Source organism: Balaenoptera ricei, chromosome 18 (assembly GCF_028023285.1).
Source record: "Balaenoptera ricei isolate mBalRic1 chromosome 18, mBalRic1.hap2, whole genome shotgun sequence".
Classification (NCBI taxonomy): domain Eukaryota; kingdom Metazoa; phylum Chordata; class Mammalia; order Artiodactyla; family Balaenopteridae; genus Balaenoptera; species Balaenoptera ricei.
This window is the reverse complement of record NC_082656.1, coordinates 30527714-30534291: the sequence shown is the minus strand read 5'-3', so window position 1 is coordinate 30534291 and position 6578 is coordinate 30527714.

Genomic DNA, 6578 nt, shown 5'->3' with positions numbered 1-6578 from the left:
TCCATTGTTTTTGGTGTCTGTCTCCAGTGGCTAAGCTTAGTTTAGTCGGTTGTGTAGGCTTCCTGGTGGAGGGGACTAGTGCCTGTGTTCTACTGGATGAGGCTCTATCTTGTTTCCCTGGTGGGCAGGTCCACGTCTGGTGTTGTGTTTTGGGGTGTCTGTGGCCTTATTATGATTTTAGGCAGCCTCTGTGCTAATGTATGGTGTTGTGTTCCTGTCTTGCTAGTTGTTTGGCATAGGGTGTCCTGCACTGTAACTTGCTGGTTGTTGAGTGGAGCTGGGTCTTGGCATTGAGATGGAGATCTCTGGGAGATTTTTGCCATTTGATATTACGTGGAGGTGGGAGGTCTCTTGTGGACCAGTGTCCTGAACTTGGCTCTCCCACCTCAGTGGCACAGCCCTGATGTCTGGCTGGAGCACCAAGAGCCTGTCCTCCACACAGCTCAGAATAAAAGGGAGAAAAAAAGGAAAGGAAGAAAGAAGATAAAATTAAAAAATAGTAAAATAAAGTAAAATAAAATAAAGTTATTAAAATAAAAATAATATTAACAAAAAACTTTTTTTTAAGTTTAAAAAGCTTAAAAAAAACTTTTGTTTAAAAAAACAAACAAACAAAAAAGAACAGACAGAACCCTAGGACAAATGGTAAAAGCAAAGCTATACAGACAAAATCACACACAGAAGCATACACATACACACTCACAAAAAGAGAAAAATGGAAAAAATATATATATATCGTTGCTCCCAAAGTCCACCTCCTCAATTTGGGATGATTCATTGTCTATTCAGGTATTCCACAGATGCAGGGTACATCAGGTTGATTGTGGAGATTTAATCCACTGCTCCTGAGACTACTGGGAGAAATTTCCCTTTCTCTTCTTTTTTCGCACAGCTCCAGGGTTTCAGCTTTGGATTTGAACTTGCCTCAGCGTGTAGGTTGCCTGAGGGCATTTGTTTTTCGCTCAGACAGGACGCGGTAAAAGGAGCAGCTGATTCCGGGGCTCTGGCTCACTGAGGCTGGGGGAAGGGAGGGGTACGGATGCAGGTTGAGCCTGCGGCGGCAGAGGCCAGCATGACGTTGGACCAGCTTGAGGCACAATGTGCATTCTCCGGGGGAAGTTGTCCCTGGATCACGGGTCCCTGGCAGTAGCGGGCTGCAGAGGCTCCCAGGAGGGGAGGTGTGGATAGTGACCTGTGCTTGCACACAGGCTTCTTGGTGGCTGCAACAGCAGCCTTAGCGTCTCATGCCCTTCTCTGGGGTCCGTGCTAATAGCCACAGCTCGCGCCCATCTCTGGAGCTCCTTTAAGCGGCGCTCTTAATCCCCTCTCCTCAGGCACCAGGAAGCAAGGAGGCAAGAAAAAGTCTCTTGCCTCTTCGGCAGGTCCAGACCTTTTCCTGGACTCCCTCTCGGCTAGCTGTGGCGCACTAACCCCTTCAGGCTGTGTTCCTGCAGCCAACCCCAGTCCTCTCCCTGGGATCCGACATCCCAAGCCCGAGCCTCAGCTCCCAGCTCCCACCCACCCTGGCGGGTGAGCAGACGAGCCTCTCGGGCTGGTGAGTGTTGGTCAACACTGATCCTCTGTGAGGGAATCTCTGTGCTTTGCCCTCCGCACCCCTTTTGCTGTGCTCTCCTCCGTGGCTCCGAATCTTCCCCCCTCCGCCACCCGCAGTCTCCGCCCCTGAAGGGGCTTCCTAGTGTGTGGAAACCTTTCCTCCTTCACAGCCCCCTCCCACTGGTGCAGGTCCCATCTCTATTCTTTTGTCTCTGTTTTTTTCTTTGTTCTTTTGCCCTACCCAGGTACGTGGGGAGTTTCTTGCCTTTTGGGAGGTCTGAGGTCTTCTTCCAGCGTTCAGTAAGTGTTCTGTAGGAGTTGTTCTACATGTAGATGTATTTCTGATGTATTTGTGAGGAGGAAGGTGACCTCAGAGTCTTACTCTTCTGCCATCTTGAAGCTCCTCTCCGGTTCTCTGTCCATACACTTTTGTTTCCTGTAATTAATCTACATGATCATCAGATGTCAGTTATTTGTTTCCAAATTAGTTTATGCCATTTTAATGTGTTATTGAAATGCTATAATTTAGTTAAGTCTTGTTTAAAGACAAAATATGAGAATAAAGCAGAGTTCTTACTTCTATTAAAAATAGGTCAAATTATTTGGAAAGACTCAGTAAAGATATTCCATAAAATAATTTCTATTTAAGTTGATGTGAAAGAATCATGTGTATGTACTGGAGGGGATCACAGAAATCTAGAAGGATAGTGTACTCATTGTTTTACAAAAGTTTAAAAATCTTACTTCTTTAGTCATGCAGTTTAATTATGAATTTTACATGAACCAGTGGATGCATAGCAGAGAAAAATAATTGCTTGCAGTCAAAAGTGGTTGAGTGAGTATACATTGTATGTATAAAGGTAATATATTTATATACATATATATAGATAATATATATAAGTAAAAATTTCTATATATGTATGTATCTTTCTATATATGTATATGTATATTTGTCTATCTCTTTTTAGTTTGTCTTCTTTAATCTATTATCATATTCATCAGTTAAGACCAACTATATATTTCTATCTTATTAGATAAAAAGCTTCTAATATTCTTGTTATACTTATTGAGATTATGGCCTTTTGAGTCAAATAAGCCAGTGATTAATCTCTACTAATTTTGTCTGTTTGATTTAGTTAACAAGCTTTCTGATATTTTTGGAAACCACTGAATAATAAGCTAGGTCTCAGGATTCCTGCAATCTCTAATTCTCATTGCAACCAGCCAGTAAGTCAATATTATGTGCACTTCAGAGTTCCCGAAACTGAAACTCAAAAAGTGAAAGTTCTAGCCCTATAGTGTCAGAGTTCTCAGTTATCTAATATGAAATCTATCAGTATTTCCATTGTTCTCTGTATCTGTTCTCCCTTTCTTTCTACTATTACATATTTAAATATTCAGTTTCTAATCTCCACTTTCTTAGATTTAACAAACAGCCTCTGCCCCAAATCATATCACCTTTCTATTTATCTTCATTTATAATGACCTTCATACCAACTATCTACCAAAATAAATGAAGACTCTGAATCCTCCAAATCTATATAGTATACTTTCAAGTACATGAATGATCTCTTCGTGACATGTTTTATTCATTTATTAAGAGAAATCTGCCCAGCAAAAGCTAGATGCTGTTTTAGGACCTGGCAATTAAATCATGTATGTGTGTGTGTGTGTGTGTGTGTGTGTGTGTGTGTGTGTGGTGGGGGTAGGGCAGCTGTCTTGAGATATTGATAAAATGATCTTACAAACATTTGTAATCATCTGCTTTGAACAAGAGTATATGAAATTTTGAGTGTCTATATTAAGTAGGTATTGGGAAGGCATCTCAAAGACATTTATGGTCAACATGCATTAAACATGAGGTTCTATGTGGACATCTCTTGTTTCTCTTAGGAATCTGACTCTTTCAAAAAATAAACCCTCAGGGTTTTTAACTCTCTACCCCCTCAGGCTTCTGAACCATGCTGGTGAAGGAGAGGTCAATATAGGTAACTCATGATTCTAGTGACTAAATTGTATGCTGAGGCATACATTCTCATTATCAATATTATCTCTGATTGAAGAAGATACACTCACCCACATGACCTATTACATCCAACTAAATATTCTGGATTAATGATTATTCTTTTGATTCAATCTCTTGTATGAAATGACTTGAAGTAAAACTGTCAAGACATAGAAGACTCAATCATACACAAAAGGGAAAGCTTCCCAGGTCACCAGTAGCTACTGTCATATCCACATTCTGTTTTGCTCATATCCAGTCTCCAATTCTTCAGAATTTTCCAAATCATTCCACTGTGGCCCCTGAAACTCAAGGTCTAGCATCACCAAATTCTTCTCCTCAAGTAAGTCTCTAATATTCCCTTAAATTGCTTGAGTTAACTGAAGACTTGCCATCTTCAGAAGACACAGGTTCTCCTGTAGTATATTCGAGACTGCCTCTTTGCAATACCCTGTCAGGCAATGCCTTCAGATACTCACTACTTTTGGTCCCATATAATTTATCTTATTTCTTACTTCATAAACTACGGTTCTTGTGAAGCATGTAGTATCAAAATGTACTGAACCTTGTTATTTCCAAATGAATAATCTTTAGAATTTCCAGTCATACACATTTATCAGTAAAATCTTTAGCATGAGGACCACTGACATTTGCTCTATTCTCCTCTTGTTATCATTATATCCTATTTCACTAACATTAACATATTCCTTTCTTCCCAACTAGTACTCACTCTCAATGCCCAGAGTTTTGTCATCATTAATGATAGTCCCTGATCCAAAATTTTTAATTTGTATGTCATACACTATGACTACCACCTTCTATCCATCAACTCCCATAGGCAACTATGCCCATCTGAACAAATTTTAGGCAGCATTAATTTGTGCCCATTTACCCTGTCCCATTCTCCACTATACATTACTGCCCCATTTGCATCATATCCTGTCTTTTATCCTTTTGTGTATAATTTACACTTCTAGGGCCACCTGTTACAAAGTACCACCAACTGGGTGGCTTAAAACAATAGAAATTTATTGCCTCATCGGTCTGAAAGCTACAAAATTTGATATCAAGGTGTTGGCAGGACAATGCTCCCTCTGAAACTTGCAGAGGAGAATCTTTCCTTGCCTCTAGAGCTTCTGGAGTTGGCTGGCAATTCTTGGTGTTCCTTGTAAGTGCATCACTCTGCCATCATTCTCACATGGCCATCTTCTCCCTGTATGTCTTCACATTGTCCCCTTTCTTTACAAATCTGTATGTGTGTGTCCAATTTTCCTCTTCTTACTTTTGCTGGAACATATGTTAAGAGTACATTTAGTTTTGTAAACCACCAAACTGTCTTCCAAAGTAACTGCACTGTTTTGCATTCCAATCAGAGATGAATGAGAGTTCCTGTTGTTCCACATAGCTTCTAGCATTTTATCTTGTGTGTGTTTTGGATTTTGGTCATTCTAATAGTTGTGTACTGGTCCTCTTCTTTATTTAGAAATTGAGGAATCTTAGACCAGGAATTAGGGATACTGTAAATTTGCCCTATTTTGGAACTATAAGGCAACAGAACAGAGTAGATATATGTAGGTGTTGATGTCATAGGAAATCTAATTGAATTCCATATTTACCATTTAATTGGCATGAGAATTTTATTATTTTTAATTTTCGATATCATTGTCTTCAAATTAACTTACCAAGAGGTTTAAAAGAGATGTATATGCTAAGCATGTAACACTTTGCCTAGGGTGTTGTTTGCACCCAGTCAATATATATTTATATATTGATATAAATTTAAATATATTTCATTTAATGTATATACATATATAATAGTGTTTTTAATTTTTTAAATATTTTAGCCTTATAGAAAAGATATAATAATCATATACTAAAAAAAACCTGAACCATAGGTCTCAATTCTGTCAAATACTAATATTTTGTTCTTTATTATTAATTTTTACTTATAATTTATTATTATTATTTATTATTATTATCCATATAACCTCATGGATTCTCTGTTCAATTTCTTTTCTTTCTATTCTACCATGAGCCAATCAGTATGTTGTACAAAGTTTTTACAATTCTCAAACTTATTTTGAGGCTACTGTTATATATGTCAGTATTCAAAAACATTTAGTAATTTCACAGTTCTTGAAATTGTAATAAAGATATCATAGATTAAGTTTGCACCTTGCATTTTACACCTACCCTTATGCTTTTAAGCTTATTCTTATTGGTACTGTAAATTTGGTTCGTTTATTTTGATTTACTGTATTCATTTTGTGAATATGCCACTTAGCAGTAACTACCATTCAATCAAAATCTTGTTTCTCTATTAATTCTGGTCTCCCTTATATATATTAAAAATTGTTTTATTATACTCTCTGTAAACGTTGTGCAGTTTGTTACATTCAAACAATTCTCTATTCCTCAAAGTAGTACAAGCACATCATTATGTTTAAATATTACAAACATATGACAAATTATGATAGTTTCCTGCTATCTTTTCCTAAGCATGATTTTGTGCCCCTGAGGAAATTACTTTTCAAATTTCAAATTCATTCTTCTAATATTCACTCAATATTTCTTAAGGAAAGAGGTTTTTTTTTTTTTTAACTTTAAAAATTTATGCTTTCCTCTTCTATTATAAATTGTTGCATTTCAGTTTTTTCTAGTATGGAAACCCATTCCCAAATTCTCTTAAGATTTTATCACATCTTTTTGGATAAAACAATGTTCAGTGTCAACATCCTTATATATAAATATTGCATATAGCTAAACCTTCATTGGATAATTTTCATAATTAATTTTAAATTCTTTAAAATTATGTGACCTTGGGTTTCTGTGCTCTCTTAATCATTTGACTCCAATGTCCTGACAAAATTTTAAAACAAATAACTGCATCTTGTTATCTATTAATTACATTTTCTTTTTTCTAGAATCATCACTGATAGAGCTCTCTGACTTCCTTTTTCTAATTTAGACTCTGTGTTCACTATGCTCACTACACAAATCTTATGTTAGGACTTTTCTG